The 17199-nt window shown below is 41.5% G+C and overlaps 1 protein-coding gene across 2 annotated transcripts in view; it reads left to right on the top strand.

The window, feature by feature from the left end:
- MRTFA (myocardin related transcription factor A) overlaps positions 1–17199 on the top strand; it is a 226406-nt gene that overhangs the window by 71068 nt on the left and 138139 nt on the right. For both annotated transcript variants that reach the window (XM_032139800.2, XM_058431799.1), the window contains exon 2: positions 13218–13479. The gene's annotated coding sequence lies outside the window, so the exon portion shown is untranslated. The remainder of the gene's footprint in view (positions 1–13217; positions 13480–17199) is intronic.

The following is a 17199-nucleotide window of genomic DNA, read 5'->3' as shown; positions in this document are numbered from 1 at the left end:
GTATACCTGACACACATGGTAGGGGCTTGTTGGGAATGGTATAGAGAAGTAGTCAATGAAAAGGGGTTGAGCCATGGTATAAAATACATATTTTACTTTTTTTCTGTTTTCTTTTTAAAAATTTCTGTTTCTTCTAGCTGGTGAGTTCACGTCCCTATACATAAGCCCATGAGCTTACTTGTGTCTTTAAATTTGAGGACAGCTGATTGCCCCTCAGCATTATAAAGTTAGAACTTTCGCCAGGCGGGGTGGCTCACGCCTGTAATCCTAGCACTTTGGGAGGCCAAGGTGGGCGGATTGCCTGAGCTCAGGAGTTTGAGACCAGCCTGGCAACATGGTGAAATCCTGTGCCTACTTATTAAAATACAAAAAATGAGCCGGGTATGGCGGCGTGCGCCTGTAATCTCACCTACTCGGGGGGCTGAGGCAGGAGAAAGCTTGAACCCAGGAGACGGAGGTTGCAGTGAGCCGAGATCACGCCACTGCACTCCAGCCTGGGCGACAGTGCAAGGCTCTGTCTCCAAAATAATAATAATAATAATAATAATAATAATAATATAATAATAAAATAAAGTTACAGCATTATTGAGCTTCTTCTAAAATAGTGTAAGTAGAAAGTGCTGATATGCAATTAGATACTCAGCGGTATTTGACAATTTTAGGAATCAGAGGGATGGTCCAAGATCCAGAGTAGGTGATCTGAGAGTAGGAATTCATGAATTATCAACTGAGTCAGGTTTGAAAGCAACATTATTATTTCCTTATATCTGTAACTCAGCCTCTTTCCTCTTTCTGAAACTCTTCCTACTTTTCTGTTATTCTCTTCCTATTCTTGTAATCTTTGTTGTTTCTCATTGTCTTCATTCCCATGTTTTCCTTCTCATGTACCTAATGGAAACCCAAATGACATTTCCATTATTGTTTTTTGGTCCCTCAACCCAACATGCAAAATCAAATTTATTATCTCCACAGATAAAATTCCTCCTCTTTTCCCTATTTCTATTAGCAGAATACTGTTGTAATGACTTCCCTGGCTTAAAACCTTCAGTAATTTTTGACATCTGTCTCTCCTGCATCCCCAACAATCAAACAGAAACACACTCTGTCTTATATAAATCCTGTCTTCATTCAGTATTAAGATTTGAGTTCCTGTTCTGTGCCTGGTACATTGTATAGTCGTTCCCTTCTTGTATTTAACTACCCCAATTCAGGATATCAACACATTATACTTTGCCTAATGAAGTAGCTTTTTAACCTCCCCCCGCCCCAACCTCATATTTCTTTTTTCCAATCCGGTGTAACTCCACCGCCGTATTAATTTCCTTGTACTTGAACCATGTGATTTCTCCACTGCCATATTAATTTCCTTGTACTTGAACCATGTGATTGGCCAAACTGTATTGCCCTTTTAGAACATACTTCACATTTTCTCACATCTATGACTTTGTTCATGCAGTTATGTCTCAGCTTCCTGAGGGCAAGAACTTTGTTTTATTTACTGTAATCCTCAATACCCAGACAGCACCTGGCATATATTGTGTATTCAATGTTTGTTGACCAGGTTGGTCTTGAACTCCTGGGCTCAAGGGATCCTTCCTGCTTGGCTTCCCAAAGTGCTGGGATTACAGGTGTGAGCTACCACACCTGGCCCTCTCTGGAAGCTTTTTCTGATCTTCTGTGTATTTATACCTGTGACAGAACTCTCTTTCCTTTTTTTTTTTTTCTGTATCTGTGCTGACTTTGTATATATGATGTGTTTGCTGTAAGGTTAATATACGTAGTAAATTAACAAATATTTATTAAGTTCTTTTTTAATTTCAAGTATTGTATCTGGGTACTTGAGACAAAAAACCAGTAGAATGGAGTTCCTTTCAGTGAATTTACCATCTACTGGGAGATGAATCCATGATAATAGTAAAAGTAAGCAGTGATAAAAGCAATCTTGGGATATTATGGAAGCCTAGCCCATTCGAAGGGGATGGATAATAAAGAGAAGGAGGTAGGGTGGGGAAGAAGAGGCAATTCTAGGCAGTCACAGTAAAGAGCCGCATAACTGGTACCAGTGATTAGAGTGTGAATAAAAGGGAATGGTGAGAAATGAAGCCAGTAGGGAAGGGGCCTGTACTGTTGTAATTGAAGAGGCAGTGTTAATTGTTACTGTTACCCTTTTTGTTGGGGGAAGAGGAAATACTTGGATGACTAATTCCCCGTAGAACCATCAAGAGGAGCTGAAGTGAGCAAAGGCCAAATAATTTATGGACTGGCCATAAATTATTTTTTGCCATTGGCTATTTATCACCATTGGCTGTTACCAAAGGGTATTTATCACCTTGGCTACCCAATTCGTTGAGAACTCTATAGATACCTAGAAGTCTTACCCCGCATCTTACTACTTTGAGACGACCACTTAAGATAATCTTAAGTTTTTTCTGTTATTCACCCCCATGTTTCCCTCCCTCCCTCCATTCCCCCCTTCCCCCTTCCCCTCCTTCCCTCTTCCCCCCTTTCCCCCTTCCCCTTTCCCTCCTTTCCCGCTTCCCTCCTTCCCTCCTTTCCCCCTTACTCTTCTTCCCCCTTCCCCTCCCTTCCTCTCCCTCCCCCTTTCCCCTTCCCCTCCTTCTCTTTCCCTTTCCTTTCCCCTTCCCTTCCCCTTCCCTTCCCTTTTTCTTTCCCCTTCTTTTCTTTTCTTTCTTTTCTGCTGTTGAGAAGTCTCATGCCATTTATTACATATCACAATTTTGTGGGTGAGGATTTTGGACAGGGCTTAGCTTAGGGATTATTCTGCCTGCTCCATATGGTATTAACCTGGATCCATACAGTGTTAAGTGTCATCTCTTAGTGTTATTCAGCAGGTGACTAGGCTTGTCTGGGGTGGCCAGGATGGCTTTGTTCATATGCCTGGCACCTTGGTGGGGATGTCTGGAAAGCTGGACTCAGCTGGATTCCTCTGCCTTTCTGTGTAGTCATGAGACCTTTTTTTTTTTTTTTTTTTTTTTTTTTGAGACGGATTCTCACTCTGTCGCCCAGGCTGGAGTGCAGTGGCACGATCTCGGCTCACTGCAAGCTCTGCCTCCCGGGTTCACGCCATTCTCCGGCCTCAGCCTCCTGAGTAGCTGGGACTACAGGCGCCCACCACCACGCCCGGATAATTTTTTTGTATTTTTAGTAGAGATGAGGTTTCACCTTGTTAGCTAGGATGGTCTCGATCTCCTGACCTCGTGATCCGCCTGATGAGACCTCTTTTTAAGATCTGTCCATCAGGGTAGTTGGACTTCTTACACGAGGGCACAGGGCTCCAAGAGACCAAGGTAGAAGCTGCCAATCCTCTTAAAGTCTAGACCCTGAACTGGCATACCATCACTTTCACTGTTCTTGATTGGTCAAGGCAGAGGCTAGCTCAGATTCAAGGTCAAAGGAAATAAACCCCACCACTAATGGGAGGGAAGTGTCAGGTAATTTGTAGCCATCTTTAATCTGCCACATTACTCTTCCATGTGCTTTCCATTGTTTTATTTTTCTGTTGCTTGTACTCCTCGTTTTTAGATGATTTCCAAGATGAAGAAGGAATAGGAAGGCCTATTTGCCATCTCTAAAGCCTGGTAGTTTTTAAGGTGTCTGAAGATAATGGGGGTGGTAGAGACAGAGGCAAGGGCAGTTAATTAGCCAAGACTTGATGTTTTCCTCATCTTCTATACAGTCACACTTTTTTTTTGAGACATAGTTTCACTCTGTCATCCAGGCTGTAGTACGGTGGCACAGTCTTGACTCACTGCAACCTTTACCTCCTGGATTCAAGCAGTCCTCCTGCCTCAGCCTCCCAAGTAGCTGGGACTACAGGCATGCATCACCATGCCTGGCTGTTTTCCTCATCTTCTACTGTAGGACGTAGGGGAGTACCTAGTACATATATAGTAAGCTATCGGGAAACACTTGTTCAGTTGATTTGAATTCCTTCATACCAGATTTTACACACACACACACACACACACACACACACACACACACACACAGAGAGAGACACCCATACCCACCTACACCCACCCCTACCCCTACATACCTGCTTAGACAGTAAGAGTTTTCAAGATTAGGTTTACTACATTGAAAATAAATCAATGAGAATTAAAGTAAAAATACGTCCAGCTAAAAGAAAGTTCATTGATTGAAAACAATTTTTTTTACCAATTGTTTAAAAATTTTTTTCAGAAGAACCATACCCTTTGGTCACATAGAACCACCTTTTTGTCATGGGTCATGATAAAGAATTGTGCTAGTGCTCATGTTTTAGAGTTGTCAGTAGCTGTCTACGTTCTTCCATTCTTCTAACACATTTCATGCTGCTGCTTCTAGGTACGTATGTTGTTCTGTACAGGCAGAAGGCATGCAGCCCTAAAGTGGGTAGGGCGGAGAAAAGATGAGGCATAATCAGGCCAGCAAAAGAGGGAAACAGATGGGTTGTGGGAGATGACCCTGCCCCCATGTTGTTTTTGTTCTGGCTGCTATTGATCATACGTGAATCAGCAGCCCAGAAACTGGAGTTACTGATCCTTTGATAAAAAAAGAAAGTTTGATCTTAGACTCAGTAGAGTTATAAATTACAACTCTAAAAAGTGATGCAAGTTTTACAGTAAATACAGTTATAGGAGTATTCAGGAATTGGTAAAGGGGACTTAATTATGATGGCTATACCTTAACCTTTTTGGGTCTTGTCTCTAGATTATCATAGTTTACGAGACATTATCCTATGGGCTCTTTCAAAATGAATAGAGAGTAGTGTGTTTGTTAGAGAAATAAATCCAATGTGTATATTTCATGCCAAATTAGTCTTTTGTCATTGCTTATATATGACTTCTGGTCTGTTTTCTAATCTCAAGGTTAAGGAAACCTTGCTGTGTCTCACTGAGTCTTCCCATCATTCTGTGGAAGAATCTTATTTTTTAAAAAATACTAGGAGAATGTTATCAAACATATACAAATGTAGAGATAATAGCATAATGAATTTCTAAATACCTAATAATCAGCTTCAACATTATCAACATTCTGCCCCTCTCGTTTTATGTATTCTTTCTCACTCCCTGCCTCATGGCCTTGATGGAAGGATTTTATCGTTGTATAGTATAGTTTAATATTGGTGTTTTAAAGGACGTATCCTGAAACTTTTGAAATCCCTAAATTAACAAATAGCATTATATAATTTACCCAATAAAAATATTTGGTAAAGTGTGTGTGTGTGTGTGTGTGTGTGTGTGTTTATAGATATATGTGTAAATTTTAAGTGATCTCTTTAAGCCCTTAATAATTCTGTAAATATGGAACTTAATTACAGAACTATTCTGAATCGAACACTTGCTAAAGCAGTTTTTCAGATTGCTTATTTCTTTTATTCTGGTTAGTAGTAGGCACAACCATCGGGTTCAGGTCTATAGAATTTGATATTTCTGTTTTCTTTCTTTTCTTTTTGCATTGTAATATAGTATCAAACAGTCCTTTCTTTAAACTATTAAAAAATGTATGTGTCCTATCGGGCAAGGTGGCTCACGCTTGTAATCCCAGCGTTTTGAGAGGCCAGCGTGGGCGATCGCTTGAGGTCGTGAGTTCGAGACCAGCTTGGGCAACATAGTGAGATCTCGTCTCTACAAAAAAGTGAAAAAATAATCAGGTGTGATGGCACACGCCTATAGTCCTAGCTACTTGGGAGGATCACCTGAGCCCAGGAGTTTAAGGCCGCAGTGAGCTATGATCATTCCATTGCACTCTAGCTTGGGTGGCAGAGTAACACGCTGTCTGAAAAAAGAAAAAAAAAAAGTATGTGTTCTAAGAAACACCTTTTTTCCCCCCTGGGATGTGTATCACTCTGTTGCCCAGGCTGAAGTGCAGTGGCATGATCACAGCTCACTGCAGCCTCAACCTCCCTGGGGTCGAGGTGATCCTCTTACCTCAGCCTCAGGAGTAGCTGAGACTGCAGATGCACACCACCATGCCTAACTTTTGTGTGTTTTGTAGAGATGGGGTTTTGCCATGTTGCCCAGGATTGTCTTGAACTCCTGGGCTCTAGCGATCTGCCCACCTTGGCCTTCCCAACTGCTGGGGATTACAGGTGTGAGCCATTGTGCCTGGGTGGAACATTATTTTTAAAACTTTCTTGGCTGGGCACAGTGGCTCACCCTTGTAATCCTAGCATTTTGGGAGGCCGGGGCGGGTGGATCACCTGAGGTCAGGAGTTTGAGACCAGCCTGGCCAACATGGTGAAAACCCATCTCTACTAAAAACACAAAAATTAGATGTAGTGTTGCATGCCTGTAATCCCAGCTACTTGGGAGGCTGAGACATGAGAATCACTTGAACCTGGGAGGCAGAGGTTGCAGTGAGCCAAGATCGTGCCACTGCAGCCTGGGTGGTGGAGCGAGACTGTCTCAAAAAAAAAAAAACCCAAGAACTTTATTTTCTCTTCATGCTTAGCATTGCACTTGGACTTGGGTTGGCTTTCTTTTGGGGGGCCATTTTTTACAAAGTTTCTTTAAATCATTTTCTAGAAATACTGGTTATGTTCACTAAATGCATAAGAGCATCACAAACTCATGAAGTTAACTTCATGCTTCATTAGAAAAATATTGATACCATGTGATGGATTTTTATTGTCTCTTGGGAATCGTCACACATGTAAATGCTAAATCTCTGAATTCCAACAATAATAATAATTCAAAGTAGTAGGAAGAAGTTTGTTCTGAATTAGTGAAAAGTAAATTAAATAATTAACTTCATTTTAAAGAATATATGGTTTTGGCGAGGCACAGTGGCTTATTCCTGTAATCCTAGCACTTTGGGAGGTTTAGGTAGGAGGATCACTTTAGGCCAGGAGTTTGAGACCAGCCTGGGCAACATAGCAAAAACCTCCTATCTCCCCATTCCCCTGGAAAAAAAAAAAATGTTGAGCATGCTGATGTGCCTGTCGTCCTAGCTACTTGTGGGGCTGATGGGGGAGGATCACTTGTGCCCAGGAATTCAGGGTTGCAGTGAGCTATGATTGTGCCACTGCACCCTAGCCTGGGCAGCAGAGAGAGACCCTGTCCCTTAAAAAAAAAAAAAAGAAAGAAAAAGGCTGGACTCGGTGAGCTCTCATGCCTGTAGTTCCAGCACTTTGGGAGGCCAAGGCAGGTGGCTCACTTGAGTCCAGGAGTTTAAGACCAGCCTGGGCAACATGGCAAAACCCCATCTCTACTAAAAATACAAAAATTAGCCGGGCCTGGTGGCGCATGCCTGTATTCCCAATTACTTGGGAGGCTGAGGCAGGAGGCTTGCTTGAGGCCGGGAGGTGGAGGTTGCACTGAGCTGAGAACTCGCCACTGTACTCCAGCCTGGGCGACGGGAGTGAAACCTTGTCTCAAAAAAAATAAAGTAAAACAATAAAATATGTGGTTTTATTCTTTCAAGCTCAGTAATATAAGTTTACTTAGTGGATTTTTTTTTTTGCCAAGACATCTAAAAATAATTGTGATAAAAATCATATGTAACATTAAATTCACCTTTCCTCCTGCCTTGGGAGCTCTTAGATAATAAACTTACCTTTTAACCACTTTTTTTCCTTCTTTTTAAAATTTTTAGAAACTGTTTAAAATTTTTTTTAAAAAGAGACAGGGTCTTACTATGTTGCCCAGACCGACCTGGAACTCCTGGGCTCTAGCGATCCTCCCACCTCAGCCTCCCAGAGTGCTAGGATTACAGGAGTGAGCCACTGAGCCTGGCCACCTGGCACTCTTTTATATTACCCTGCCCCTGCCAAGTAGCATAAGATTTTACTTAATTTCACACCAAGTTATAGTATCAGAAATATCAGTTAAGTCTGAAATAATGGGGTTTTACTAAGTTAAGAACTTTTTATATGAAACCATGATTCTAGCGCATCTGTTTAGCTATAGTATTTTAGTGGTACGAGGCTTGATGTTTCCTGTCCTTGACTTCCTAACATTATTTTTAGTGTTTCTGTATGTTTCTTGCAGTCTTCCTTGTGTCATCCAAATTTTCCCCAAGACGAGTCTGTCGTGGTTCCCTAGATTATCTTTATGTATCTTTCATTTGCTTCTCTCTTTGTTCAGTTAACAACTATTAGAATGCTTGTTTTGTGTTAATACTTTTGCAAGGCCCATCTACTGCATACAGAGTTGTAATTGTTACAGTTAAATTTCTTAATTTTCTTATGAGAGATCTGAACTCTTACAATCCATAATGATTTAACAGCTGTTTATTGAAAACCTGTTACTCTATGTGAAACCACTTTTCCTAAGTCCTAGGGCTGAAGTTTTGATACCATTCTATTTTCCTTTAGAATAAGGAGGTTAGTTCTCAAGGGGTCCTTGAATGTCATAAAGTTGAAGTCTTTTTTTTTTAGTCTGAAAGGCTGCTGCTGTTAAAAGAAGCAAGCATGCTCTTTCAGAGTCAATGACAAAGAATACTCAGCCCGATGGATTAATCCTGTGTAACAGTTGTTTTTTTCCCAGTACACACAGAGACGTGGTTCAAACCATAATAAATCATAGACAAGATGGAAAAGAATTCTTTGAAGTTTAGATTCTGAATTTTCTTAGTAGACATTTGTTGTTTTGTAATTTCTAAAATTATTCAAAACCTAAAAGAATTCCTTTTCCCATTGTTTGCCCATGCTCAATTACCCTTGAGAATATTGAGTTCCTAATACTGAGCTGAAATATTTTTTTTGGACTTGTCTCCCTTAAGTCTTCTTCCAGTCTCTTTTAGAGTAGAGAGTCCTTAATATCTTTTTTCTTCATAATATTATCTCCCTCATGTTAATTGCTCTTATGTGGACCTTTTCCAGTCCAGTTTATTTTCTGTGAAATCTATCAACCAGAACTACAGTCAGGTTTGGGCACACTATTGCTTTACTTGAAATTAGATCATAATGGTCTTTTAGTTTTGTTTTTTTTTTTTTTTTGAGACGGAGTCTCGCTCTGTCGCCCAGGATGGAGTGCAGTGGCGCAATCTCGGCTCACTGCAAGCTCCACCTCCGGGGTTCACGCCATTCTCCTGCTTCAGCCTCTCGGAGTAGCTGGGACTACAGGCGCCTGCCACCACGCCCGGCTAATTTTTTTGTATTTTTAGTAGAGACGGGGTTTCATCGTGGTCTTGATCTCCTGACTTCGTGATCTGCCCGCCTCGGCCTCCCAAAGTGCTGGGATTACAAGTGTGAGCCACCGTGCCCGGCCTTGGTCTTTTTAGTTTTTAGTGTCTTTCTTCACTTCATGGCTGTTCAATATTTTGTTGGTTTCTTCAACTAAAGCAAGTTAGATTAAAGTCTTCATAAAAGTTTGCAAGGAATGCCCAGGGAATCTCACTTTATAGATCAGAAACTATAGTCTTTTTATTATAAAAGCCATGTAAGTATTTTAGAGAAAATTTGGAACCTTAAAGAAAATTTTTTCATCGTCCAGTCAAACAGAACCCCTCTTTTGTGTCTTGGTATACTTCTTAAAATCTTTTTTCTTTGTGTAATATTTTAATATATGAGTATGTAGTTTTATGTCTTACTTTTCTTAAGTGTGGCTTTAGAATAAGCATTTCCCACATTAGAAATGCTTTATAAAAATTATTCTCATGGCTGGGCATGGTGGCTCACGCCTGTAATCCCAGCACTTTGGGAGGCCGAGGTGGGCAGATCTTGAGGTCAGGAGACTGAGACCATCCTGGCTAACATGGTGAAACCCTGTCTCTCCTAAAAATACAAAAAAATTTAGTCAGGCGTGGTGGCAGGCACCTGTAGTCCCAGCTACTCCGGAGGCTGAGACAGGAGAATGGCGTGAACCCAGGAGGAGGAGCTTGCAGTGAGCTGAGATCACGCCACTGCACTCCAGCCTGGGCAACAGAGCAAGACTCTGCCTCAAAAAAAAAAAAAAAAAAAAAATTATTCTTACTAACTACATAGGATTCAGTGAATGGAGAGAGAGAGATATATATAAATATATATATAAAATATATAAAAAAAATATATATATATAAATATATATAAATATATATATATATAAATTTTTAAATTTATGAGGTTTAATTGGTTCATGGTTTTGCAAGCCTGTACAAGGGTGGTGCTGTCAAGGAGTTTTTACTCATGATAGAAGGTGAAACATGTGCAGGCATGTCACAGGATGAGAGCAGGAGCAAGAGAAAGAAGGGGGGCAGTGCCACACACTTTTAAACAACTAGATGTTGCAAGAACTACTATCATGTGGACAGCACCAATCCATGAGGGATCTGCCCCCATGACTCAGATATCTCCCATCAGGTGCTACCTCCAACATTGGGGATTGCATTTCAGCATGAGATTTGGGTGGGACAAATATCAGAGTCATATCATTCTACCCCTAGTCCCTCAAGTCTCATGTCCTTCTTACATTTCAAAATACAATTATTTCTTCTCAGTAGTCCCCCGAAGTCTTAAGTCATTGCAGCATTAACTGAAAGGTCCAACATCTCACCTGGAGATAAGTTCCTTCCACCTATGAGCCTGTAAAATCAAAGATAAGTTATTTACTTCCAAGATACAATGGGGATACAGGCATTGAGTTAACATTTGCATTCCAAAAGGGAGAAATTGGCCAAAGGAAAGGGGCTACAGTCCCCATGCAAGTCTGAAACCCAGCAGGGCAGTCATTAAATCTTAAAGCTCCAAAACAGTCCTTAACTCCATGTCCCACATTCTGGGTACACTGATATAAAGGGGGGGGGTTCCCAAAGCCTTGGGCAGCTCTGCCCCTGTGGCTTTTCCACGCTGAGGTTGCATGCTGCTGGTGGCGCTACCATTCAGGGGTCTGGAGAGCAGTGGGTGCTAGCTTACTTTACAAAAAGCTTTTAAGAATAATGGTAGTTTGCCAGTGATGTAATTTATAATATTAGCATCGGCATATACTCCAGTGGCATAGTTTCTCCATGTCTATTAGTCTCTTCTCAAACTGCTATAAAGAACTGCCCAAGATTGGGTAGTTTATAAAGGGAAGAGGTTTAATTGACTCACAGTTCCACAGGGCTGGGGAGGCCTCAGGAAACTTACAGTCACAATGGAAGGGAAAGCAAACACATCCTTCTTCACAAGGCGGCAGGAAGAAGTGCCAAGCAAAAGAGGAAAAGCCCCTTATAAAACAATCAGATCTTGTGAGAGCTCACTCACTATCAGAGAACAGCATGGAGGTAACCACCCCCATGATTCAATTACCTCCCACTGGGTCCCTCCCACAACACATGGGGATTATGGGAACTACAGTTCAAGGTGAGATTTGGGTGGGGACACAGCCAAACCATATCATTCTGCCCCTGGCCCCTCCCAAATCATAGTTCTTCACATTTCAAAACACAAGTATGTGTGTCCAACAGTCCCCCAAAGTCTTAGATCATTCCAGTATTAACCCAGAAGTCGAAGTCCAGAGTCTCATCTGAGATAAGGCAAGTCCCTTCCACCTATGAGCCTGTAAAATCGAAAGCAAGTTAGTTACTTCCTAGATACAATGGGGGGTACAGGCATTGGGTAAATACACCCATTCCAAAGGGGAGAAATTGGCCAAAACAAAGGGGCTACAGGCCCCATGCAAGTCCAAAATCCAGTGGGGCAGTCAGATCTTAAAGCTCTGAAATGATCTTTGATGCCATGTCTCACATCCAGGACATGCAGATGCAGGAGGTGGGCTCCCATGGCCTTGAACAGCTCTGCCTCTGTGGCTTTGGAGGGTACAGCTTCACCCCTGGCTGCTTTCATGGGCTGATGTTGAGTGTCTACAGCTTTTCCAAGTGTATGGTGCAAGCTATAGGTGGATCTGCCATTCTGGGGTCTGGAGGATTGTGGCCTTCTTCTCACAGTTCTACTAGGCAGTGCTCCAGTGAGGACTCTGTGTGGGTGCTCCAACCCCACATTTCCCTTCCATACTGCCCTAGTAGAGGTTCTCCATGAGGGCTGTACCCCTGCAGCAAACTTCTGCCTGGACATCCTCTGAAATCTAGGTGGAGGTTCCCAAACCTCAGTTCTAGACTTCCGTGCACCTGCAGGCTCAACACCACATGGGAGCTGCTGAAGTTTTGGGCTTGCATGCTTTGAAGCCACAGCCTGAGCTGTACCTTGGCTCCTTTTATTCATGACTGGAGCTGAAGCAGCTGGGACTCAGGGCACGATTTCCTGAGGCTGCACAGAGCAGGAGGGCCCTGGGCCCATGAAACCATTTTTCCCTCCTATGCCTTTGAGGTGCTGCTGTGAAGGTCTGTGACATGCCCTGGAGACGTTTTCCCCATTGTCTTGGTGATTAACGTTAGGCTCCTTGTTACTTATGCAAATTTCTACAGGTGGCTTGAATTTCTCCCCAGAAAACCAGTTTTTCTTTTCTATTGCATCATCACAGTACAGATTTTCTAAACTTATATGCTCTGCTTCCTCTTGAATGCTTTGCTGCTTAGAAATGTCCTCCGCCAGATACCCTAAATCATCTGTCTCAAGTTCAAAGTTCCACAGATCTCTAGAGTAGGGGCAAAATGCCACCAGTCTCTTTGCTAAAGCATGGCAAGAATCACCTTTATTTCAGTTTCCAACAAGTTCCTCATCTCCATCTGAGACCATCTCAGCCTGTACTTCATTGTCCCTATCACTATCAGCATTTTGGTCAAAGGCATTCAACAAGTCTCTAGGAAGTTCCAAACTTTCCCACAGTTTCCTGTCTTCTTCTGAGCCCTCTAAACTGTTCCAACCTCTGCCTGTTACCCAGTTTCAAAGTTGCTTCCACATTTTCGGGTATCCTTATAGCAGCATCCCACTCTATCAGTACCAATTTACTATATTAGTCTGTTCTCACATTGCTGTAAAGAACTGCCTGAGACTGGGTAGTTTATAAAGGAAAGAGGTTTAATTGGTTCACAGTTTTGCAGGGCTGGGGAGGCCTCAGGAACTTACAGTCATAGTGGAAGGAGAAGCAAACATGTCCTTCTTCACATGGTGGCAGGAAAGAGAAGTGCAGAGCAAAAGAGGAAAAGCCCCTTGTAAAACCATCAGATCTTGTGAGAACTCATAAGAATAGCATGGAGGTAACCGCCCCCATGATTCAATTACCTGCCACCAAGTCCCTCCCATGACATGTGTGAATTATGGGAACTACAATTCAAGATGAGATTTGGGTGAGGACACCACCAAACCATATTATCATGGTACCATCTAAACTTTCCATTTTTTCTTCCATTTCCAGATTGCCATCACGAAAGCCAAAGTGGATTTCTCCAGTGTGGTGTGCCTGCCCCCTTCCGTCATTGCTGTGAATGGGCTGGACGGAGGAGGGGCCGGCGAAAATGATGATGAACCAGTGCTCGTGTCCCTATCTGCGGCACCCAGTCCCCAGAGCGAAGCTGTTGCCAATGAACTGCAGGAGCTCTCCTTGCAGCCCGAGCTGACCCTAGGCCTCCACCCTGGCAGGAATCCCAATTTGCCCCCACTTAGTGAGCGGAAGAATGGTGAGTAGATAAAGAATTATTGCATTCCCTGATTTGAACCAGGATCTTCATGTTTATAATGTTACAGATTCTTACTTTATTTCATGTTCCGTGAAAGTTTCTTATAATCTTAACATTTCTTGTAAAATAGATAGCTGTAAGTTAAAGTGATCATTGTAAGTCCAACATTTCCTTCCTGGATTATTATAATTTCTTTCTAATTTCTCTGCTTCCCTCATCCCATTCCTTCCGTAAATTCATTAATTCAGCCTATATATTCATTAATATCAATGTATTATAAACTATGCTAAAATTAGGGATTAAATGGTAAACAAGCCTCTGTCATTAGGAAACATACTCTATCATATGGCCTTGTCAGAGTAATCTTTTAGGACTTCCTAGCTTACAACTTTTCAGTGATTGCCTTGTGGGATGAAACAAAAGCAAAATAAATGTCTTGCCGGGTGTAGTGACTTGGCCTGTAATTCCAGCACTCTGGGAGGCCGAGGTGCACAGATCACCTCAGGTCAGGAGTTTGAGACCAGCCTGGCCAACATGGTGAAACCCTGTCTGTGCTAAAACTACAAAAATTAGCTGGGCTTGGTGGCACACGCTTGTAGACCCAGCTACTGGGGAGGCTGAGGTGGGAGGATCGATTGAACTCAGGAGGCGGAGATTGCAGTGAGCCGAGATTGTGCCACAGCTCTCCAGCCTGGGCGACAGAATGAGACTCTATCTCAAATAAACAAATAAACAATAAATAAATAAGTGAATAAATTTCTTGGCATGTTTTATAAGGCTTTGCAGAATCTGATCTCTTTCTTTTAACATCTTCTCTTATTCCCCATTCCTAGTATTTCTTCCAGCCCATTAAACTGTCTTAAGTACTGTTTAAAAACCATGTACTCATACCTCAAACTTTTTTTAATTCAAAAAATCTATAATTTGTTATGAAATACTTAAGATTTGAGAAAATATATAAAGAGGCTTGGCGCGGTGTCTCACGCCTTTGGGAGGCCAAGGCGAGCGGATCTCCTGAGGTCCGGAGTTCGAGACCAGCCTGACCAGCATGGAGAAACCCCGTCTTTACTAAAAATACAAAATTAGCTGGGCGTGGTGGCACATGCCCAGCTACTAGGGAGGCTGAGGCAGGAGAATCGCTTGAACCTGGGAGGCAGAGGTTGCAGTGAGCCGAGATTGTGCCATTGCACTCCAGCCTGGGCAACAAGAGCAAAACTCCGTCTCAAAAAAAAAAAAGAGAGAAAAAAGAAAAAATGTATAAAGAACAATATAGAAAATTGTGTGTTCAAATACCACCCAACTTATGTACTTTGCGTAAATCTTCATTACCCCTGGAGGAAACTACTAACTTGAATTTGATATTTCATTGTCAAATATGTCTGTATTATTTTCCCATGTGAATATATTCTTAAGCAATATATAATGTTGTTTCTCATGTTTTAAAACTATATATGAGAGAAAATTATGTGTTCTTCAGTAATTTGTTTGTTGTTCAGTATTCATTTTCCTTGTAAGTTAAAGATATTCTGTATTTTCTTCTAATTCAAGCTGTTAATCCCCACTTTTTGAATAGTTCTACTTTTTCCTACTGATCTTTAGTGCCTGCTGTATTCTGTCTGTGCATCAGTTAGTTTTTAGGCTCTCTTTTCTTTGACTGGTCTCTCTGTCCATCTCTGTGTCACTACTACCTTATTTTAGTTATTGCCTAATAATTAGTCTTTCTGTCTGTTAGGACAGGTATCTCCTTACCTTTTTCTTTTTCAAAGTTGTCTTGGCTATTACCCTTTTAATTTTCCATGATTTTAGAATTGTCTTATCAAGTTCTGCCAACAAAAAAACCCTTTGGGATTTTTACCTCCAACATTTTATTATGAAAAAATTTAAACGTAAAGTAGAAAGAAAAAAAAAAAGAAGTAGGAAGAATTTTACAATGAATACTTGCGTGCCCATCTCTTAGATTCTACCTATAACATTTTATAAAACTTGCTTTATAACATAGATATCTATCAATCTAATCTTTAAATTTAATTTTTTTTGCAACAGAGTCTCACTCTGTTGCCCAGGCTGGAGTGCAGTGATGTGACCTTGGCTCACTGCAGCCTCTGTCTCCCGAGTTCAAACGATTCTCTTGCCTCAGCCACCTGAGTAGCTGGGATTACAGGCATGTGCCACCATGAATGGCTAATTTTTGTATTTTTAGTGACAGGGTTTCACCATGTTGACTAGGCTGGTCTCAAACTCCTGGCCTCAGGTGATCCGCCCTCCTCAGTCTCCCAAAGTGCTGGGATTATAGGCGTGAGCCACCACACCTAGCCCTCAATCTAATTTTTTCGATGTATCTTGAAGTAAATTGCAGACACCAGTACTCCTGTTATGGAAGTATAACATAAATACAAAATAACCCACAACTTGTAAGTGTTGTTATTATCACAAAGTGAGTACACCTGTTAGTAACTACTGCTTAGTGAGGAAATACTAGTAGTCCAGAACTTTCCCCACCTGTGCTTCTTCCCAATCAATACTCCCTTCCCCTTGCTCAAAGGAAACTACCATCCTGATCTTCAACACTATGGTTAGTTTTTAAACCTTATAAAAATGGAGTCATGCCATTGTATTCTGTTGGTGGTTTGTTTTTGAAATTTGTTTATGTTGAATTGTGTGTGGTCACAGTTTATTTTCATTGCTGTATAATCAATTCATTGTATGAATAAAATGCAATTTATTTTTCCATTTTACTGTTCATGGATGTTTAGGTTGTTTCACTTTGGTGCTATTATGAATTATGCCACTATGGAATTCTTGTATATGTCTTTTGGTATGCTCACTGGGATTTCTATTTGAAATATGTTGTTTATAGGTAAGTGGGGAGAATGTAATCCCAGCATGTTGGGAAGCTGACATTTGAGGATTGCTTGAGCCCAGGAGTTTGAGATTATAGTGAGCTATGATTGCACCACTACACTCCAGCCTGGGAGACATAGCGAGACCCTGTCTCTTAAAACAAACAAACAAAAACAGTGGGTGGGAAAATACACGTTTTTAAATATTGAGTCTTCCTATCCATTACTTTGTTTTATCTCTTCAATTAAATAGGTTTTCTTTAATGTCTTACAGAGTTTTGTGAATGTCTCCAGAAAAGTCATACAAATATTTATTAGTTTTGTTCCTGGATATCTTTTTTTTCTTTTTTTTTTGTAGATGTAAGTGGTATATATATATATTTTTGAGACAGAGTCTCGCTCTGTTGCCAGGCTAGAGTGCAGTGGCGCGACCTTGGCTCACTGCAACCTCCACCTCCCAGGTTCAAGTAATTCTCCTGCCTCAGCCTCCCGAGTAGCTGGGACTACAGGCGCGCAACACCACGCCCAGGTAATTTTTGTATTTTTAGTAGAGATGGGGTTTCACCATGTTGGCCAGGTTGGTCTCTTGATGATCTCTTGACCTCGTGATCCGCCCGCCTCGGCCTCCCAAAGTGCTGGGATTACAGGTGTGAGCCACCAGGCCCGGCTTTAAATGGTACATTTTTATACAATATTTTCTGTCCCATGCTGGTGTAAATAAATGTCAAGCCTTTTCAAAACCCCTGTTTCTTTTCTACGTCTGTGTCCTCCATTTGATATACCCTTTCTCTCCCTCACTCTTCTTGAAGCCTTTCCTAACTCATATTTAGTGTTAGATGCCCCTCTTTTGATTTTCCCAGTTCTCTATTTTTTTTTTTTT

Source organism: Hylobates moloch, unplaced genomic scaffold, assembly GCF_009828535.3.
Source record: "Hylobates moloch isolate HMO894 unplaced genomic scaffold, HMol_V3 SCAFFOLD_19, whole genome shotgun sequence".
Taxonomy (NCBI): Eukaryota; Metazoa; Chordata; class Mammalia; order Primates; family Hylobatidae; genus Hylobates; species Hylobates moloch.
This window is presented reverse-complemented; position numbering and strand designations above follow the sequence as displayed.